Source organism: Electrona antarctica (assembly GCF_951216825.1).
Source record: "Electrona antarctica genome assembly, chromosome: 15".
Taxonomy (NCBI): Eukaryota; Metazoa; Chordata; class Actinopteri; order Myctophiformes; family Myctophidae; genus Electrona; species Electrona antarctica.
In genome coordinates, this window is record NC_136796.1 from 25,608,118 (window position 1) to 25,630,663 (window position 22,546).

Genomic DNA, 22,546 nt, shown 5'->3' on the forward strand with positions numbered 1-22,546 from the left:
CCAGAACACACCTGGGCTGGCTGCCAGGATCACATCCACCAATGGGGAGGCTGTCTGTGTCCTGTCATGGTTTCTTCTCTGTATTATCTGATTAACATCCACGATAACACTTAAAAGCACTAAAGACACCTTTGATGCACAGCACCATTCAAATGCTCTGTACATGATCCCAAGGCCCCATTTGAAAAGTAACACCAAGAAGAACAACTTACAACCTAAAAATCTCTGAGAGCTCAGTGGCACCCTTGTTAAGATGATGTCCATGTGAGGCAGAGGTTGTGAGTTCAAATCCAGCTGAGTTCCTGCTAATTTCACTTTGCAGCATGTTTTGGAGAATAACATCCAGAAGAGAACTTGAAAGGGATGGAAAGCTGAGGAGATTCTCAGAGAGCATGGTGGCCTCTGTGATAAGCTGCTGTCTATGTGAACCACAGGTCGTGGGTTCAAGTTCAGCCCATGGCCTCAGACGGCATACTATAGCATGCCATTTTTGAGGATTTGAAAAAAAGACGAAAATCACTCCGAGACAATGGACTATAGCCCATGGTCTCGGAGTGATTTTCGTCTTTTTTTCAAATCCTCAAAAATGATGAAAAACACTCCGAGACCATGGGCTATAGCCCATGGCCTCGGACGGCATACTATAGCATGCCGTTTTTCATCATTTTTGAGCCCATGGTCTCGGAGTGATTTTCGTCTTTTTTTCAAATCCTCAAAAATGATGAAAAACCCTCCGAGACCATGGGCTATAGCCCATGGCCTCGGACGGCTTACTATAGCATGCCGTTTTTCATCATTTTTGAGGATTTGAAAAAAAGACGAAAATCACTCCGAGACAATGGACTATAGCCCATGGTCTCGGAGTGATTTTCGCCTTTTTTTCAAATCCTCAAAAATGATGAAAAACCCTCCGAGACCATGGGCTATAGCCCATGGCCTCGGACGGCTTACTATAGCATGCCGTTTTTCATCATTTTTGAGGATTTGAAAAAAAGACGAAAATCACTCCGAGACAATGGACTATAGCCCATGGTCTCGGAGTGATTTTCGTCTTTTTTTCAAATCCTCAAAAATGATGAAAAACACTCCGAGACCATGGGCTATAGCCCATGGCCTCGGACGGCATACTATAGCATGCCGTTTTTCATCATTTTTGAGCCCATGGTCTCGGAGTGATTTTCGTCTTTTTTTCAAATCCTCAAAAATGATGAAAAACCCTCCGAGACCATGGGCTATAGCCCATGGCCTCGGACGGCTTACTATAGCATGCCGTTTTTCATCATTTTTGAGGATTTGAAAAAAAGACGAAAATCACTCCGAGACAATGGACTATAGCCCATGGTCTCGGAGTGATTTTCGCCTTTTTTTCAAATCCTCAAAAATGATGAAAAACCCTCCGAGACCATGGGCTATAGCCCATGGCCTCGGACGGCTTACTATAGCATGCCGTTTTTCATCATTTTTGAGGATTTGAAAAAAAGACGAAAATCACTCCGAGACAATGGACTATAGCCCATGGTCTCGGAGTGATTTTCGTCTTTTTTTCAAATCCTCAAAAATGATGAAAAACACTCCGAGACCTAGCCCATGGCCTCAGACGGCATACTATAGCATGCCGTTTTTCATCATTTGATGAAAATCACTCCGAGACAATGGACTATAGCCCATATAGTTTTTCTCAGCTCAATCAACAGGACCAGAACACACCTGGGCTCGCTGCCAGGATCACATCCACCAATGGGGAGGCTGTCTGTGTCCTGTCATGGTTTCTCCTCTGTATTATCTGATTAACATCCACGATAACACTTAAAAGCACTAAAGACACCTTTGATGCACAGCACCATTCAAATGCTCTGTACATGATCCCAAGGCCCCATTTGAAAAGTAACACCAAGAAGAACAACTTACAACCTAAAAATCTCTGAGAGCTCAGTGGCACCCTTGTTAAGATGATGTCCATGTGAGGCAGAGGTTGTGAGTTCAAATCCAGCTGAGTTCCTGCTAATTTCACTTTGCAGCATGTTTTGGAGAATAACATCCAGAAGAGAACTGGAAAGAGATGGAAAGCTGAGGAGATTCTCAGAGAGCATGGTGGCCTCTGTGATAAGCTGCTGTCTATGTGAACCACAGGTCGTGGGTTCAAGTTCAGCCCATGGCCTCAGACGGCATACTATAGCATGCCCTTTTTGAGGATTTGAAAAAAAGACGAAAATCACTCCGAGACAATGGACAATAGCCCATGGTCTCAGAGTGATTTTCGTCTTTTTTTCAAATCCTCAAAAATGATGAAAACCCCTCCGAGACCATGGGCTATAGCCCATGGCCTCGGAAGGCATACTATAGCATGCCGTTTTTCATCATTTTTGAGGATTTGAAAAAAATATGAAAATCACTCCGAGACAATGGACTATAGCCCATGGTCTCGGAGTGATTTTCGTCTTTTTTTCAAATCCTCAAAAATGATGAAAAACCCTCCGAGACCATGGGCTATAGCCCATGGCCTCGGACGGCTCACTATAGCATGCCGTTTTTCATCATTTTTGAGGATTTGAAAAAAAGACGAAAATCACTCCGAGACAATGGACTATAGCCCATGGTCTCGGAGTGATTTTCGTCTTTTTTTCAAATCCTCAAAAATGATGAAAAACCCTCCGAGACCATGGGCTATAGCCCATGGCCTCGGACGGCATACTATAGCATGCCGTTTTTCATCATTTTTGAGGATTTGAAAAAAAGATGAAAATCACTCCGAGACAATGGACTATAGCCCATGGTCTCGGAGTGATTTTCGTCTTTTTTTCAAATCCTCAAAAATGATGAAAAACCCTCCGAGACCATGGGCTATAGCCCATGGCCTCGGACGGCATACTATAGCATGCCGTTTTTCATCATTTTTGAGGATTTGAAAAAAAGATGAAAATCACTCCGAGACAATGGACTATAGCCCATGGTCTCGGAGTGATTTTCGTCTTTTTTTCAAATCCTCAAAAATGATGAAAAACCCTCCGAGACCATGGGCTATAGCCCATGGCCTCGGACGGCATACTATAGCATGTCGTTTTTCATCATTTTTGAGGATTTGAAAAAAATGACAAAAATCACTCCGAGACAATGGACTATAGCCCATGGTCTCGGAGTGATTTTCGTCTTTTTTTCAAATCCTCAAAAATGATGAAAAACACTCCGAGACCATGGGCTATAGCCCATGACATTGCATTTGAAAAAAAGATGAAAATCACTCCGAGACAATGGACTATAGCCCATGGTCTCGGAGTGATTTTCGTCTTTTTTTCAAATCCTCAAAAATGATGAAAAACCCTCCGAGACCATGGGCTATAGCCCATGGCCTCAAACGGCTTACTATCGCATGCCGTTTTTCATCATTTTTGAGGATTTGAAAAAAAGACGAAAATCACTCCGAGACAATGGACTATAGCCCATGGTCTCGGAGTGATTTTCGTCTTTTTTTCAAATCCTCAAAAATGATGAAAAACACTCCGAGACCATGAGCTATAGCCCATGGCCTCGGACGGCATACTATAGCATGCCGTTTTTCATCATTTTTGAGGATTTAAAAAAAAGATGAAAATCACTCCGAGACAATGGACTATAGCCCATATAGTTTTTCTCAGCTCAATCAACAGGACCAGAACACACCTGGGCTGGCTGCCAGGATCACATCCACCAATGGGGAGGCTGTCTGTGTCCTGTCATGGTTTCTCCTCTGTATTATCTGATTAACATCCACGATAACACTTAAAAGCACTAAAGACACCTTTGATGCACAGCACCATTCAAATGCTCTGTACATGATCCCAAGGCCCCATTTGAAAAGTAACACCAAGAAGAACAACTTACAACCTAAAAATCTCTGAGAGCTCAGTGGCACCCTTGTTAAGATGATGTCCATGTGAGGCAGAGGTTGTGAGTTCAAATCCAGCTGAGTTCCTGCTAATTTCACTTTGCAGCATGTTTTGGAGAATAACATCCAGAAGAGAACTGGAAAGAGATGGAAAGCTGAGGAGATTCTCAGAGAGCATGGTGGCCTCTGTGATAAGCTGCTGTCTATGTGAACCACAGGTCGTGGGTTCAAGTTCAGCCCATGGCCTCAGACGGCATACTATAGCATGCCATTTTTGAGGATTTGAAAAAAAGACGAAAATCACTCCGAGACAATGGACTATAGCCCATGGTCTCGGAGTGATTTTCGTCTTTTTTTCAAATCCTCAAAAATGATGAAAAACCCTCCGAGACCATGGGCTATAGCCCATGGCCTCGGACGGCTTACTATAGCATGCCGTTTTTCATCATTTTTGAGGATTTGAAAAAAAGACGAAAATCACTCCGAGACAATGGACTATAGCCCATGGTCTCGGAGTGATTTTCGTCTTTTTTTCAAATCCTCAAAAATGATGAAAAACCCTCCGAGACCATGGGCTATAGCCCATGGCCTCGGACGGCATACTATAGCATGTCGTTTTTCATCATTTTTGAGGATTTGAAAAAAATGACAAAAATCACTCCGAGACAATGGACTATAGCCCATGGTCTCGGAGTGATTTTCGTCTTTTTTTCAAATCCTCAAAAATGATGAAAAACACTCCGAGACCATGGGCTATAGCCCATGACATTGCATTTGAAAAAAAGATGAAAATCACTCCGAGACAATGGACTATAGCCCATGGTCTCGGAGTGATTTTCGTCTTTTTTTCAAATCCTCAAAAATGATGAAAAACCCTCCGAGACCATGGGCCATAGCCCATGGCCTCAAACGGCTTACTATCGCATGCCGTTTTTCATCATTTTTGAGGATTTGAAAAAAAGATGAAAATCACTCCGAGACAATGGACTATAGCCCATGGTCTCGGAGTGATTTTCGTCTTTTTTTCAAATCCTCAAAAATGATGAAAAACCCTCCGAGACCATGGGCTATAGCCCATGGCCTCAAACGGCTTACTATCGCATGCCGTTTTTCATCATTTTTGAGGATTTGAAAAAAAGACGAAAATCACTCCGAGACAATGGACTATAGCCCATGGTCTCGGAGTGATTTTCGTCTTTTTTTCAAATCCTCAAAAATGATGAAAAACACTCCGAGACCATGAGCTATAGCCCATGGCCTCGGACGGCATACTATAGCATGCCGTTTTTCATCATTTTTGAGGATTTAAAAAAAAGATGAAAATCACTCCGAGACAATGGACTATAGCCCATATAGTTTTTCTCAGCTCAATCAACAGGACCAGAACACACCTGGGCTGGCTGCCAGGATCACATCCACCAATGGGGAGGCTGTCTGTGTCCTGTCATGGTTTCTCCTCTGTATTATCTGATTAACATCCACGATAACACTTAAAAGCACTAAAGACACCTTTGATGCACAGCACCATTCAAATGCTCTGTACATGATCCCAAGGCCCCATTTGAAAAGTAACACCAAGAAGAACAACTTACAACCTAAAAATCTCTGAGAGCTCAGTGGCACCCTTGTTAAGATGATGTCCATGTGAGGCAGAGGTTGTGAGTTCAAATCCAGCTGAGTTCCTGCTAATTTCACTTTGCAGCATGTTTTGGAGAATAACATCCAGAAGAGAACTGGAAAGAGATGGAAAGCTGAGGAGATTCTCAGAGAGCATGGTGGCCTCTGTGATAAGCTGCTGTCTATGTGAACCACAGGTCGTGGGTTCAAGTTCAGCCCATGGCCTCAGACGGCATACTATAGCATGCCATTTTTGAGGATTTGAAAAAAAGACGAAAATCACTCCGAGACAATGGACTATAGCCCATGGTCTCGGAGTGATTTTCGTCTTTTTTTCAAATCCTCAAAAATGATGAAAAACCCTCCGAGACCATGGGCTATAGCCCATGGCCTCGGACGGCTTACTATAGCATGCCGTTTTTCATCATTTTTGAGGATTTGAAAAAAAGACGAAAATCACTCCGAGACAATGGACTATAGCCCATGGTCTCGGAGTGATTTTCGTCTTTTTTTCAAATCCTCAAAAATGATGAAAAACCCTCCGAGACCATGGGCTATAGCCCATGGCCTCGGACGGCATACTATAGCATGTCGTTTTTCATCATTTTTGAGGATTTGAAAAAAATGACAAAAATCACTCCGAGACAATGGACTATAGCCCATGGTCTCGGAGTGATTTTCGTCTTTTTTTCAAATCCTCAAAAATGATGAAAAACACTCCGAGACCATGGGCTATAGCCCATGACATTGCATTTGAAAAAAAGATGAAAATCACTCCGAGACAATGGACTATAGCCCATGGTCTCGGAGTGATTTTCGTCTTTTTTTCAAATCCTCAAAAATGATGAAAAACCCTCCGAGACCATGGGCCATAGCCCATGGCCTCAAACGGCTTACTATCGCATGCCGTTTTTCATCATTTTTGAGGATTTGAAAAAAATGACAAAAATCACTCCGAGACAATGGACTATAGCCCATGGTCTCGGAGTGATTTTCGTCTTTTTTTCAAATCCTCAAAAATGATGAAAAACACTCCGAGACCATGGGCTACAGCCCATGACCTTGCATTTGAAAAAAAGACGAAAATCACTCCGAGACAATGGACTATAGCCCATGGTCTCGGAGTGATTTTCGTCTTTTTTTCAAATCCTCAAAAATGATGAAAAACACTCCGAGACCATGGGCTATAGCCCATGGCCTCGGACGGCATACTATAGCATGCTGTTTTTCATCATTTTTGAGGATTTTAAAAAAAGATGAAAATCACTCCGAGACAATGGACTATAGCCCATATAGTTTTTCTCAGCTCAATCAACAGGACCAGAACACACCTGGGCTGGCTGCCAGGATCACATCCACCAATGGGGAGGCTGTCTGTGTCCTGTCATGGTTTCTCCTCTGTATTATCTGATTAACATCCACGATAACACTTAAAAGCACTAAAGACACCTTTGATGCACAGCACCATTCAAATGCTCTGTACATGATCCCAAGGCCCCATTTGAAAAGTAACACCAAGAAGAACAACTTACAACCTAAAAATCTCTGAGAGCTCAGTGGCACCCTTGTTAAGATGATGTCCATGTGAGGCAGAGGTTGTGAGTTCAAATCCAGCTGAGTTCCTGCTAATTTCACTTTGCAGCATGTTTTGGAGAATAACATCCAGAAGAGAACTGGAAAGAGATGGAAAGCTGAGGAGATTCTCAGAGAGCATGGTGGCCTCTGTGATAAGCTGCTGTCTATGTGAACCACAGGTCGTGGGTTCAAGTTCAGCCCATGGCCTCAGACGGCATACTATAGCATGCCATTTTTGAGGATTTGAAAAAAAGACGAAAATCACTCCGAGACAATGGACTATAGCCCATGGTCTCGGAGTGATTTTCGTCTTTTTTTCAAATCCTCAAAAATGATGAAAAACCCTCCGAGACCATGGGCTATAGCCCATGGCCTCGGACGGCTTACTATAGCATGCCGTTTTTCATCATTTTTGAGGATTTGAAAAAAAGACGAAAATCACTCCGAGACAATGGACTATAGCCCATGGTCTCGGAGTGATTTTCGTCTTTTTTTCAAATCCTCAAAAATGATGAAAAACCCTCCGAGACCATGGGCTATAGCCCATGGCCTCGGACGGCATACTATAGCATGTCGTTTTTCATCATTTTTGAGGATTTGAAAAAAATGACAAAAATCACTCCGAGACAATGGACTATAGCCCATGGTCTCGGAGTGATTTTCGTCTTTTTTTCAAATCCTCAAAAATTATGAAAAACACTCCGAGACCATGGGCTATAGCCCATGACATTGCATTTGAAAAAAAGATGAAAATCACTCCGAGACAATGGACTATAGCCCATGGTCTCGGAGTGATTTTCGTCTTTTTTTCAAATCCTCAAAAATGATGAAAAACCCTCCGAGACCATGGGCCATAGCCCATGGCCTCAAACGGCTTACTATCGCATGCCGTTTTTCATCATTTTTGAGGATTTGAAAAAAATGACAAAAATCACTCCGAGACAATGGACTATAGCCCATGGTCTCGGAGTGATTTTCGTCTTTTTTTCAAATCCTCAAAAATGATGAAAAACACTCCGAGACCATGGGCTATAGCCCATGACCTTGCATTTGAAAAAAAGACGAAAATCACTCCGAGACAATGGACTATAGCCCATGGTCTCGGAGTGATTTTCGTCTTTTTTTCAAATCCTCAAAAATGATGAAAAACACTCCGAGACCATGGGCTATAGCCCATGGCCTCGGACGGCATACTATAGCATGCTGTTTTTCATCATTTTTGAGGATTTTAAAAAAAGATGAAAATCACTCCGAGACAATGGACTATAGCCCATATAGTTTTTCTCAGCTCAATCAACAGGACCAGAACACACCTGGGCTGGCTGCCAGGATCACATCCACCAATGGGGAGGCTGTCTGTGTCCTGTCATGGTTTCTCCTCTGTATTATCTGATTAACATCCACGATAACACTTAAAAGCACTAAAGACACCTTTGATGCACAGCACCATTCAAATGCTCTGTACATGATCCCAAGGCCCCATTTGAAAAGTAACACCAAGAAGAACAACTTACAACCTAAAAATCTCTGAGAGCTCAGTGGCACCCTTGTTAAGATGATGTCCATGTGAGGCAGAGGTTGTGAGTTCAAATCCAGCTGAGTTCCTGCTAATTTCACTTTGCAGCATGTTTTGGAGAATAACATCCAGAAGAGAACTGGAAAGAGATGGAAAGCTGAGGAGATTCTCAGAGAGCATGGTGGCCTCTGTGATAAGCTGCTGTCTATGTGAACCACAGGTCGTGGGTTCAAGTTCAGCCCATGGCCTCAGACGGCATACTAGGGGAGACGGGGGTAATGTGAGACACTTTTTACATTTGCTCCCCTGTAGGCGAGCTAAAATGATATATCAGTCAAATTTACACATTTCCCATTCATTTGGGATGTTTCCTAACAATGGAAACTATCAGAATGAATTCAAGACAAAGGGCAGTGACAATATGGTTGTTTTAAAACAAGTGGTCAGGTGTCTCACTTTACCCCAGGTCAGGGGTAAACTGAGACAGACCAGAAAAATCAATGGGGTAAAGTGAACCAGGCAGGGGTAAACTGATCCACTTACCTTTTTCACTTTAAAACTACCATAAAAACACATGTTGTAACAGTTAGAATACTGACAGCTAGCTTGACAACCACACATTCCAGAACTAATGTCAGACTAGTAACAGAATCATGGGAATTGGTCATTAAGCACATTTTTTCTAAACACTTGAAAGTAACTCTGAACAAGACAACATTCTGTAATTCAAAATATTTTAATTAACATTCAAACGATTAGAAAACTACACACACGCTCACACCTCACGTCTCTACAAAAAGCAACACTTGCAAAAAGAGATAAACGTCTCTCTCGGTCGAAGTTCCCCCCTCATTTAACCCATTAAGACCGGGAACGTATCTGTGTCACTTTAGCATAGTAGACAGCAATTGGGTTCGGAAAACACATGACCCTTAGAGCCAGCTAGTAGGGGCTCAGAACACAGCACCATCAGAACCAGCTAGAACAGCTATAGCTACAACTAGGCCTACTAAAAACTTTTTCGAGTTTTTATCATATTTTTAACCTAAATTTAACAAAATCAATGACCAATGGAGGGCCCCAGGAGCCCTTTTCAAGGCGTCAACCATAGTACCTCACGGTCCAATTTCCCCGAAGGAAGGAATGGCTAATTTGTCCCTGGTGGGGTAATGTGAGACAGTGTCTCGCTTTACCCCGAAGCATTTGTCTCACTTTACCCCACACCCACATTTTGGTAAACAGGACCTCTTTTAGCAATTCAGGCTAATCTTCAGATAGCAGCAATCTCATGGATGTTATGTTGGTAGTTCATCAACGTGTATGATTTAAGTTTTTCTACCTGAATTAATTTGCTTTGACACAACAGCTGATTATGTTGACGACAAGAACATTTACTTTTACAAGCAAAAAACATTTTTTTGTGAAAAAACATGCTTACCACAGCACAATAAGGTCCTCTCCTCCATGGCAGGTAGGAAATGGGAGGGGCTTCAACATATAATGGTCACATGGCACAAATGTGTTGTGGTCATGTGATACAGGGGGTGTCTCAGTTTACCCAGTGTCTCACATTACCCCCGTCTCCCCTATAGCATGCCATTTTTGAGGATTTGAAAAAAAGACGAAAATCACTCCGAGACAATGGACTATAGCCCATGGTCTCGGAGTGATTTTCGTCTTTTTTTCAAATCCTCAAAAATGATGAAAAACCCTCCGAGACCATGGGCTATAGCCCATGGCCTCGGAGTGATTTTCGTCTTTTTTTCAAATCCTCAAAAATGATGAAAAACCCTCCGAGACCATGGGCTATAGCCCATGGCCTCGGACGGCATACTATAGCATGTCGTTTTTCATCATTTTTGAGGATTTGAAAAAAATGACAAAAATCACTCCGAGACAATGGACTATAGCCCATGGTCTCGGAGTGATTTTCGTCTTTTTTTCAAATCCTCAAAAATGATGAAAAACACTCCGAGACCATGGGCTATAGCCCATGACATTGCATTTGAAAAAAAGATGAAAATCACTCCGAGACAATGGACTATAGCCCATGGTCTCGGAGTGATTTTCGTCTTTTTTTCAAATCCTCAAAAATGATGAAAAACCCTCCGAGACCATGGGCTATAGCCCATGGCCTCAAACGGCTTACTATCGCATGCCGTTTTTCATCATTTTTGAGGATTTGAAAAAAAGACGAAAATCACTCCGAGACAATGGACTATAGCCCATGGTCTCGGAGTGATTTTCGTCTTTTTTTCAAATCCTCAAAAATGATGAAAAACACTCCGAGACCATGGGCTATAGCCCATGGCCTCAAACGGCTTACTATAGCATGCCGTTTTTCATCATTTTTGAGGATTTGAAAAAAAGATGAAAATCACTCCGAGACAATGGACTATAGCCCATGGTCTCTGGGTGAGTTTCGTCTTTTTTTCAAATCCTCAAAAATGATGAAAAACACTCCGAGACCATGGGCTATAGCCCATGGCCTCGGACGGCATACTATAGCATGCCGTTTTTCATCATTTTTGAGGATTTGAAAAAAATATGAAAATCACTCCGAGACAATGGACTATAGCCCATGGTCTCGGAGTGATTTTCGTCTTTTTTTCAAATCCTCAAAAATGATGAAAAACCCTCCGAGACCATGGGCTATAGCCCATGGCCTCGGACGGCATACTATAGCATGCCGTTTTTCATCATTTTTGAGGATTTGAAAAAAAGACGAAAATCACTCCGAGACAATGGACTATAGCCCATGGTCTCGGAGTGATTTTCGTCTTTTTTTCAAATCCTAAAAAATGATGAAAAACACTCCGAGACCATGGGCTATAGCCCATGGCCTCGGACGGCATACTATAGCATGTCGTTTTTCATCATTTTTGAGGATTTGAAAAAAAGACGAAAATCACTCCGAGACAATGGACTATAGCCCATGGTCTCGGAGTGATTTTCGTCTTTTTTTCAAATCCTCAAAAATGATGAAAAACACTCCGAGACCATGGGCTATAGCCCATGGCCTCGGACGGCATACTATAGCATGCCGTTTTTCATCATTTTTGAGGATTTGAAAAAAAGATGAAAATCACTCCGAGACAATGGACTATAGCCCATATAGTTTTTCTCAGCTCAATCAACAGGACCAGAACACACCTGGGCTGGCTGCCAGGATCACATCCACCAATGGGGAGGCTGTCTGTGTCCTGTCATGGTTTCTCCTCTGTATTATCTGATTAACATCCACGATAACACTTAAAAGCACTAAAGACACCTTTGATGCATAGCACCATTCAAATGCTCTGTACATGATCCCAAGGCCCCATTTGAAAAGTAACACCAAGAAGAACAACTTACAACCTAAAAATCTCTGAGAGCTCAGTGGCACCCTTGTTAAGATGATGTCCATGTGAGGCAGAGGTTGTGAGTTCAAATCCAGCTGAGTTCCTGTTAATTTCACTTTGCAGCATGTTTTGGAGAATAACATCCAGAAGAGAACTGGAAAGAGATGGAAAGCTGAGGAGATTCTCAGAGAGCATGGTGGCCTCTGTGATAAGCTGCTGTCTATGTGAACCACAGGTCGTGGGTTCAAGTTCAGCCCATGGCCTCAGACGGCATACTATAGCATGCCAGTTTTGAGGATTTGAAAAAAAGACGAAAATCACTCCGAGAAAATGGACTATAGCCCATGGTCTCGGAGTGATTTTCGTCTTTTTTTCAAATCCTCAAAAATGATGAAAAACCCTCCGAGACCATGGGCTATAGCCCATGGCCTCGGACGGCTTACTATAGCATGCCGTTTTTCATCATTTTTGAGGATTTGAAAAAAAGACGAAAATCACTCCGAGACAATGGACAATAGCCCATGGTCTCAGAGTGATTTTCGTCTTTTTTTCAAATCCTCAAAAATGATGAAAACCCCTCCGAGACCATGGGCTATAGCCCATGGCCTCGGACGGCATACTATAGCATGCCGTTTTTCATCATTTTTGAGGATTTGAAAAAAAGATGAAAATCACTCCCAGACAATGGACTATAGCCCATGGTCTCGGAGTGATTTTCGTCTTTTTTTCAAATCCTCAAAAATGATGAAAAACCCTCCGAGACCATGGGCTATAGCCCATGGCCTCGGACGGCTTACTATAGCATGCCGTTTTTCATCATTTTTGAGGATTTGAAAAAAAGACGAAAATCACTCCGAGACAATGGACTATAGCCCATGGTCTCGGAGTGATTTTCGTCTTTTTTTCAAATCCTCAAAAATGATGAAAAACCCTCCGAGACCATGGGCTATAGCCCATGGCCTCGGACGGCATACTATAGCATGCCGTTTTTCATCATTTTTGAGGATTTGAAAAAAAGATGAAAATCACTCCGAGACAATGGACTATAGCCCATGGTCTCGGAGTGATTTTCGTCTTTTTTTCAAATCCTCAAAAATTATGAAAAACCCTCCGAGACCATGGGCTATAGCCCATGGCCTCGGACGGCATACTATAGCATGTCGTTTTTCATCATTTTTGAGGATTTGAAAAAAATGACAAAAATCACTCCGAGACAATGGACTATAGCCCATGGTCTCGGAGTGATTTTCGTCTTTTTTTCAAATCCTCAAAAATGATGAAAAACACTCCGAGACCATGGGCTATAGCCCATGACATTGCATTTGAAAAAAAGATGAAAATCACTCCGAGACAATGGACTATAGCCCATGGTCTCGGAGTGATTTTCGTCTTTTTTTCAAATCCTCAAAAATGATGAAAAACCCTCTGAGACCATGGGCTATAGCCCATGGCCTCAAACGGCTTACTATCGCATGCCGTTTTTCATCATTTTTGAGGATTTGAAAAAAAGACGAAAATCACTCCGAGACAATGGACTATAGCCCATGGTCTCGGAGTGATTTTCGTCTTTTTTTCAAATCCTCAAAAATGATGAAAAACACTCCGAGACCATGGGCTATAGCCCATGGCCTCGGACGGCATACTATAGCATGCCGTTTTTCATCATTTTTGAGGATTTAAAAAAAAGATGAAAATCACTCCGAGACAATGGACTATAGCCCATATAGTTTTTCTCAGCTCAATCAACAGGACCAGAACACACCTGGGCTGGCTGCCAGGATCACATCCACCAATGGGGAGGCTGTCTGTGTCCTGTCATGGTTTCTCCTCTGTATTATCTGATTAACATCCACGATAACACTTAAAAGCACTAAAGACACCTTTGATGCACAGCACCATTCAAATGCTCTGTACATGATCCCAAGGCCCCATTTGAAAAGTAACACCAAGAAGAACAACTTACAACCTAAAAATCTCTGAGAGCTCAGTGGCACCCTTGTTAAGATGATGTCCATGTGAGGCAGAGGTTGTGAGTTCAAATCCAGCTGAGTTCCTGCTAATTTCACTTTGCAGCATGTTTTGGAGAATAACATCCAGAAGAGAACTGGAAAGAGATGGAAAGCTGAGGAGATTCTCAGAGAGCATGGTGGCCTCTGTGATAAGCTGCTGTCTATGTGAACCACAGGTCGTGGGTTCAAGTTCAGCCCATGGCCTCAGACGGCATACTATAGCATGCCATTTTTGAGGATTTGAAAAAAAGACGAAAATCACTCCGAGACAATGGACTATAGCCCATGGTCTCGGAGTGATTTTCGTCTTTTTTTCAAATCCTCAAAAATGATGAAAAACCCTCCGAGACCATGGGCTATAGCCCATGGCCTCGGAGTGATTTTCGTCTTTTTTTCAAATCCTCAAAAATGATGAAAAACCCTCCGAGACCATGGGCTATAGCCCATGGCCTCGGACGGCATACTATAGCATGTCGTTTTTCATCATTTTTGAGGATTTGAAAAAAATGACAAAAATCACTCCGAGACAATGGACTATAGCCCATGGTCTCGGAGTGATTTTCGTCTTTTTTTCAAATCCTCAAAAATGATGAAAAACACTCCGAGACCATGGGCTATAGCCCATGACATTGCATTTGAAAAAAAGATGAAAATCACTCCGAGACAATGGACTATAGCCCATGGTCTCGGAGTGATTTTCGTCTTTTTTTCAAATCCTCAAAAATGATGAAAAACCCTCTGAGACCATGGGCTATAGCCCATGGCCTCAAACGGCTTACTATCGCATGCCGTTTTTCATCATTTTTGAGGATTTGAAAAAAAGACGAAAATCACTCCGAGACAATGGACTATAGCCCATGGTCTCGGAGTGATTTTCGTCTTTTTTTCAAATCCTCAAAAATGATGAAAAACACTCCGAGACCATGGGCTATAGCCCATGGCCTCGGACGGCATACTATAGCATGCCGTTTTTCATCATTTTTGAGGATTTAAAAAAAAGATGAAAATCACTCCGAGACAATGGACTATAGCCCATATAGTTTTTCTCAGCTCAATCAACAGGACCAGAACACACCTGGGCTGGCTGCCAGGATCACATCCACCAATGGGGAGGCTGTCTGTGTCCTGTCATGGTTTCTCCTCTGTATTATCTGATTAACATCCACGATAACACTTAAAAGCACTAAAGACACCTTTGATGCACAGCACCATTCAAATGCTCTGTACATGATCCCAAGGCCCCATTTGAAAAGTAACACCAAGAAGAACAACTTACAACCTAAAAATCTCTGAGAGCTCAGTGGCACCCTTGTTAAGATGATGTCCATGTGAGGCAGAGGTTGTGAGTTCAAATCCAGCTGAGTTCCTGCTAATTTCACTTTGCAGCATGTTTTGGAGAATAACATCCAGAAGAGAACTGGAAAGAGATGGAAAGCTGAGGAGATTCTCAGAGAGCATGGTGGCCTCTGTGATAAGCTGCTGTCTATGTGAACCACAGGTCGTGGGTTCAAGTTCAGCCCATGGCCTCAGACGGCATACTATAGCATGCCATTTTTGAGGATTTGAAAAAAAGACGAAAATCACTCCGAGACAATGGACTATAGCCCATGGTCTCGGAGTGATTTTCGTCTTTTTTTCAAATCCTCAAAAATGATGAAAAACCCTCCGAGACCATGGGCTATAGCCCATGGCCTCGGAGTGATTTTCGTCTTTTTTTCAAATCCTCAAAAATGATGAAAAACCCTCCGAGACCATGGGCTATAGCCCATGGCCTCGGACGGCATACTATAGCATGTCGTTTTTCATCATTTTTGAGGATTTGAAAAAAATGACAAAAATCACTCCGAGACAATGGACTATAGCCCATGGTCTCGGAGTGATTTTCGTCTTTTTTTCAAATCCTCAAAAATGATGAAAAACACTCCGAGACCATGGGCTATAGCCCATGACATTGCATTTGAAAAAAAGATGAAAATCACTCCGAGACAATGGACTATAGCCCATGGTCTCGGAGTGATTTTCGTCTTTTTTTCAAATCCTCAAAAATGATGAAAAACCCTCCGAGACCATGGGCTATAGCCCATGGCCTCAAACGGCTTACTATCGCATGCCGTTTTTCATCATTTTTGAGGATTTGAAAAAAAGACGAAAATCACTCCGAGACAATGGACTATAGCCCATGGTCTCGGAGTGATTTTCGTCTTTTTTTCAAATCCTCAAAAATGATGAAAAACACTCCGAGACCATGGGCTATAGCCCATGGCCTCAAACGGCTTACTATAGCATGCCGTTTTTCATCATTTTTGAGGATTTGAAAAAAAGATGAAAATCACTCCGAGACAATGGACTATAGCCCATGGTCTCGGAGTGATTTTCGTCTTTTTTTCAAATCCTCAAAAATGATGAAAAACACTCCGAGACCATGGGCTATAGCCCATGGCCTCGGACGGCATACTATAGCATGCCGTTTTTCATCATTTTTGAGGATTTGAAAAAAAGATGAAAATCACTCCGAGACAATGGACTATAGCCCATATAGTTTTTCTCAGCTCAATCAACAGGACCAGAACACACCTGGGCTGGCTGCCAGGATCACATCCACCAATGGGGAGGCTGTCTGTGTCCTGTCATGGTTTCTCCTCTGTATTATCTGATTAACATCCACACTTAAAAGCACTAAAGACACCTTTGATGCACAGCACCATTCAAATGCTCTGTACATGATCCCAAGGCCCCATTTGAAAAGTAACACCAAGAAGAACAACTTACAACCTCGCGGGTCAGAGCAGGTTGGTTCACCACGCAGAGCGGCTAGACAGACAGCGCGCTCGTAGCAAAAGCCTTGGGTGGCTTTATGGAGCAGCACTTGATTGAATGATTCTGAGATAAACAGGACACGGGGCAATGGTCAACCAGAGTCTGGGCCTTTTATGGCCACGGTTTTTATTTTGTACAAGTGCTTCTCAGGCAGTCTGAGAGACAGTTCCGTGGACAGGTGGTGGGGCGAGGCCCTTTGTCCTCGGGCTCCAGGTGTCCGCCCAGGCTGCAGGGGTGAGAAGGCACGGTTAGACACTTTGTACAAGTCACAAATAATAATACTGGGGCCTCGGGTCCGCCCGAGGCGATCTACCAGATTTTGGAATAAACCCTCTTCTTTAGTAGGGGAGCCTATCAATCAGATTCTGATGCCCGTGATTTTGGAATGTTAATTTTTGGAAACAGGTATATCTTGATTCTTGGGGTTACCAGAATGCCAAAAAAACATGTCTCCAATTTTTTCTGTTGAGTTTAGCATGTGCAATTAGCATAATTGGCTAATAAATTGTCAAAAACGGAAATGGCAAGAACTTTGCTTCTAGGTAACTTATAAAGGTGATCTAAGAGTTTAAGTCCATGTTTGTGATGTTCAGAAATTCATCTGTTACCATTGTGAAGTCATACAACCTTTCCTAATTAGCATAATTTCCATCAATTATGCAAAAACGAGATGAACATCAGCAAATTGCTGCATGTTTTACTTTTAGTCAACTTTGAAAGCTTCCCACAGACTCTAAGTGTATGTTTACAACTCCAGGAATTATTATCATCTTATAAATAAATCATGCAACCTTTTGTCTATGTAATAATTATGTAATAATCACACCAAAACCAGAAATGGCCATATTTCTTTGCTTTACGTTAATTAATACTCATGATCTTATAGACAGTGTAAGTCTGTTTGCATGTCTAGAAAATATTCTCTTTCCATAAGGATATGCAACCTCCTTATTAGTGTAATTTGCATATATATATATCCCTCATATAAATCCAGTAAGACGCCTGAGGGCGAGAAGCGACCTCGCACTATAAGGGCTGCATGGCGAGCGCTGGTGCTTTGGAATGGGGGGGATCAGATCAACATATCCGCCTGGGTGATGGCAGACTGCTGGGCAAGTGCTGGTGCTTTGGCATGGGGGGGTTAGATCAACATATGGAGTGAATTATGTACTGGCCATATATGGAGCGTGTCTTGAGTGTACAGGGTTTGATGAGGTCAGATCAACATATGGAATGTCAGAACAGGTCAGCTCCACATATAGAGATCTAAGGGTGGCAGTGTATTGAGTGTACAGGGTCTGATGAGGGCCCAGGTTGGGCCGGACCTTAATTTTCGGGCCTGTTGAGAACTCCGTCTAGAGGGGGTGCATACTTAGTTTAGACTAGTCATTGGTAAGGTTGGGATTCGGAACGGGGTCCATTTCAGACCCGGTTCCGACATTGCGGATCCGGAGCCCGTTCCATCGTTTTTGTATTAATGGTTCCCCAAACAGTTCTCATCAGTCGTCATTTAGCTCCGCTGTGTCTGTGCATGCATGCAAGCAGAGCCAAGTTACTGGGGTAACTTCTACTACTTGACATGAGTGAGTAGATTAATCTTGTGACTCGTGTAGGCGTATTGATTTTGAGATGTTTCCTCAATGTGGACGTGCAACTGGTGCAAGTTGCAACAACCTTTGCAGGAAACTATGGCATCGCATAGTTGTGGTTAACAGAGAGGGTGGTTAACAGAGTGTGGTTAACAGAGAGGGAAATGACTCTGAGGCTGAGCACACACAGTGCAATAAATGTGATGCCATAGTTTCCTGCAAAGGTTGTTGCAACTTGCACCAGTTGCACGTCCACATTGAGGAAACATCTCAAAATCAATCAACTATAGAGCCATGAATTAAATAAAAATCAATTTGTCTGCACTTATTTTTACAACTTATAAGCAACTCAACTGCTTTTGATTTGGCTCTAATTTAATCGTGCAACTGTTGAGAGCCCAGCCTTTAGGTGCATATATACCTCCATACATTGATTACTTTATAAACAGTTTGCAGAAAAAAGCTAAGGTCTGCTAAGAGGATTTTATAACCCAAGAAAGCACTATGGCTTGTTTCCATTAGGGTAACTGGGGTCCTTCATATTAAATTAATCTGAAGACACAACATTTGTCACCACAACAATATCATTATTGCAATGTGTACTGTATATTTAATATACAGTACAAATTGCAACAATGATATTGTCGTGGTGGCTAGCTGGTGGTGGTGAAGTTTAAATAATAGTGCCATCTCATAATTGTAAAGTGCAAATACAATAATTGAATTTGTATTTATTAAGTACTTGGTTAGGTTAGTTATAATATAAGCATAATATATGTCAGCAAAAAAGGGTGAAAAAATAATATTAGGAACCGTTAAGGGAACCTTTAGGAACCGGAACCGTTAAGAGGGATCCGGTAAGGATCCGGAACCGTTAAAATCCTAACAAATCCCAACCCTAGTCATTGGTTAGACATGGGTTAAGGTTAGGTTTAGGTGTGCTGCCCCGTGGAAGGTTAGGGTTAGGGTGAGGGTTTGAGATAGGTTGTAGTTGTAGGACTAATGACTTGTCTAACCAATGACTAGTCTAAACCAAGTACTGTCTAAACTAAGTAGTAAGTACTGCACCCGTCTAGAGTTTAAATGGACAGGTATCAGTCAAAAGGGAGACATCAAAGAGGAAGGATGGATGGGGAAGGATCAACATAATGTCCGGAATGTCAGAACAGGTCAGCTCCATATATGGAGATCTAAGGGTTTGAGGTCAGATGTACAGTTGCTTGCCAATATTGATGACATCAGACGCCATGGAACCCTGGTAATGCTGAAGTCCTCGTTTTACCAAGTGCCTACACTACTGGCTCCAGCGATGATACGTTTTTTGTTCCCCACACCGGTGATGAAATAGATGTCCTTGCACAGCTGATGGTACCGTCGGATTGTAAAAACAAAGACATCAGTGTCAGGGGACTCAATGTAGAGCCCCTACCACTTAGGGGCCCGGGGCTTGCCACCCTGGTGTCGGTCAAATACTGCATGGATCTCACTATGTTCTTTGGTCTCCCTGTCCAGTGTGGCTATGAAGTGGTCAGGCAGGGGACAACTGTCAAAAAAGATTGAAGCATTTGTTTGCCAGCTGTACGAGCCCGGTACAAATCCTGTGGGTGTTGGTGAGCTCAAACAATTATAAGCAGAGAAGCTGCCACCTACACAAGCAGCATTAAATCAAGCCATTGCCCTCTCACATCATCAGGCAATGGTATGGGATCAGGACCATGTACCTAACCCACAGATGCCACCAGCAACTGAATATGGATGGGACGCATCGCTGAGGGAGCTCAACTGCTGCCAGTCACAACACAGGATACCCACGCCCCAGCCACCATTACCCAACTGAACAAATGTGTCTGCAAGAAATCCCAGTGCATATCACATTATTCTTGCCGATCTCAATTTTTTAACTGCTCTGAGATGTGCATGTGTAGGGCTGATGATTAGAGGTGTGTGGTAATGTAAACAACAAAGGTAATAGTCTAATAGAGCATGCACCTCGTCCTCCACTCTAGCCCATGGTGCTGGACAATTGGCAGTACAAGAGGAAGAAATAGAGTCCGCAACACTGGTATGAAAAACTCGGCTCCACTGGTTTATTGATTCAACATTTCTGTAAATATTAGAATAAACAACGTGATAATTCTGTGACCATTTCTCATATTGTTTGTTATTTTATATGACTGATTTCCTTTATTAGCTTAATTTGCATATATATATATATATATATATATAGCTTAATTTGCATGCATATATATATATATATATATATATATATATATATATATATATATGCAAATTAAGCTAATAAAGGAAATAAGGAAAGGTTGCATATCCTAGTTATGGAAAGAGAATATTTTCTAGACATGCAAACAGACTTACACTGTCCGTAAGATGACATTTATTTTTTTGGTGTGATTGTTACATAATTATTACATAGACAAAGGGTTGCATGATTTATTCATAGGATGATAATTATTCCTGAAGTTGTAAACATACACTTAGAGACTGTGAGAAGCTTTCAAAGTTCACTAAAAGTAACAAAAATGCCGCAATTTGCTGATTTTCACCTCGTTTTTGCATAGTTTATGCTAATTCTGCTAATTGGGAAAGGTTGTATGACTTCAATATGGTAACAGATGAATTTCTGGACATCACAAACATGGACTTAGACTCTTAGATCACCTTTATAAGTTATCTAGAAGCAAAGTTATTGCCATTTCCTGTTTTTGGCAATTAATTTGCTAATTATGCTAATTAAACATGCTAAACCTGACATAAAAAATTGGAGACATGTTTTTTTGGCATTCTGGTAACTCCAAGAATCAAGATATGCATGTCTCCAAAAATTAACATTCCAAAATCACGGAAATTGATAGGCTCCCCTACTCCTCCCCTTTCTCTACTCTGGCATTAGAAGAGTGTCGAAGATCACCATAGCAACCGAGCCTGGCCAGCCTTTGTTCGAGTGTCGCTAAACGGGCACCGCCCCCTTTGTTATTCTGATGCGCTCTGAAAGAAGAGAGCGCACCTTTTGAAGAGACTTTAGAGAAGCCCGTTTTGTCTGTTTGATTTGGCTGAAGAGGGAGAGGAGAGAACGGTGGGCCTAGACCCCGCTATTGAACTGTCTGTTGGCGAGAGAGCGCCACCCGGCGGCTCGCTGCCGCTATTGCCGCACAGAGAGAGAGAGAGAGAGAGAGAGAGAGAGAGAGAGAGAGAGAGAGAGAGAGAGGAAGAGGAAGAGGACAAGAAGAGGGTTTATTCCAAAATCTGGTAGATCGCCTTTGTGACTTGTACAAAGTGTCTAACCGTGCCTTCTCACCCCTGCAGCCTGGGCGGACACCTGGAGCCCGAGGACAAAGGGCCTCGCCCCACCACCTGTCCACGGAACTGTCTCTCAGACTGCCTGAGAAGCACTTGTACAAAATAAAAACCGTGGCCATAAAAGGCCCAGACTCTGGTTGACCATTGCCCCCTGTCCTGTTTATCTCAGAATCATCACAGTAGCTTGGAGATTATTTTAGGAAACTCAGCTAGTGTGGTGCTAATTTCATCTTGCATGATCTGCAGGGGAAGCAGTCAGTCCTCAACATGTCATCGGTGATGCTGTTATCAGGGAAATGTAGACAGAGGCGGTAGAGTGCAAATATGTGAACTCACATTGTTTAGTGCGACCACAGGTCGCATTTACTATGAAATCGTAAATTTTTGTCCGTCAGCCACTGTATCACTCAAAATCCCCATACATGGGCCCCCATATAAGGTGCCCAGATCTTGTGACATCATCAGGGATGGAGATCCCTAATGTCATAGTAAATGAGACCTGCTGTCGCAATTAAGCCCATATATGGAGATCCCTGATGTCATCAATATTGGCCAGCAACTCTACATCTGACCTCAAATCCTGTATGGATATGTCAGAACCTGTTAGGAATTCCATATGTTGATCCTTCCCCATCCATTCTGTCTCCCTTTTGACTCATACCTGTTAAACTCTAGATGGGCCTGCCCCAAAGTTATTAATGCCCGGCAGCCGGCGGAAACAGTTCTCAAAATTAAGGCACGGCCCTACCTGGGCCCTCATCAAACCCTGTACACTCGACACACTTAGACCTCCCATATATGGAGCTGACCCGTTGACAATTGACATTCCATCAAACCCTGTACACTCAAGACACGCTCCATATATGGCCAATACAGAATTAATTCCATATGTTGATCTGACCCCA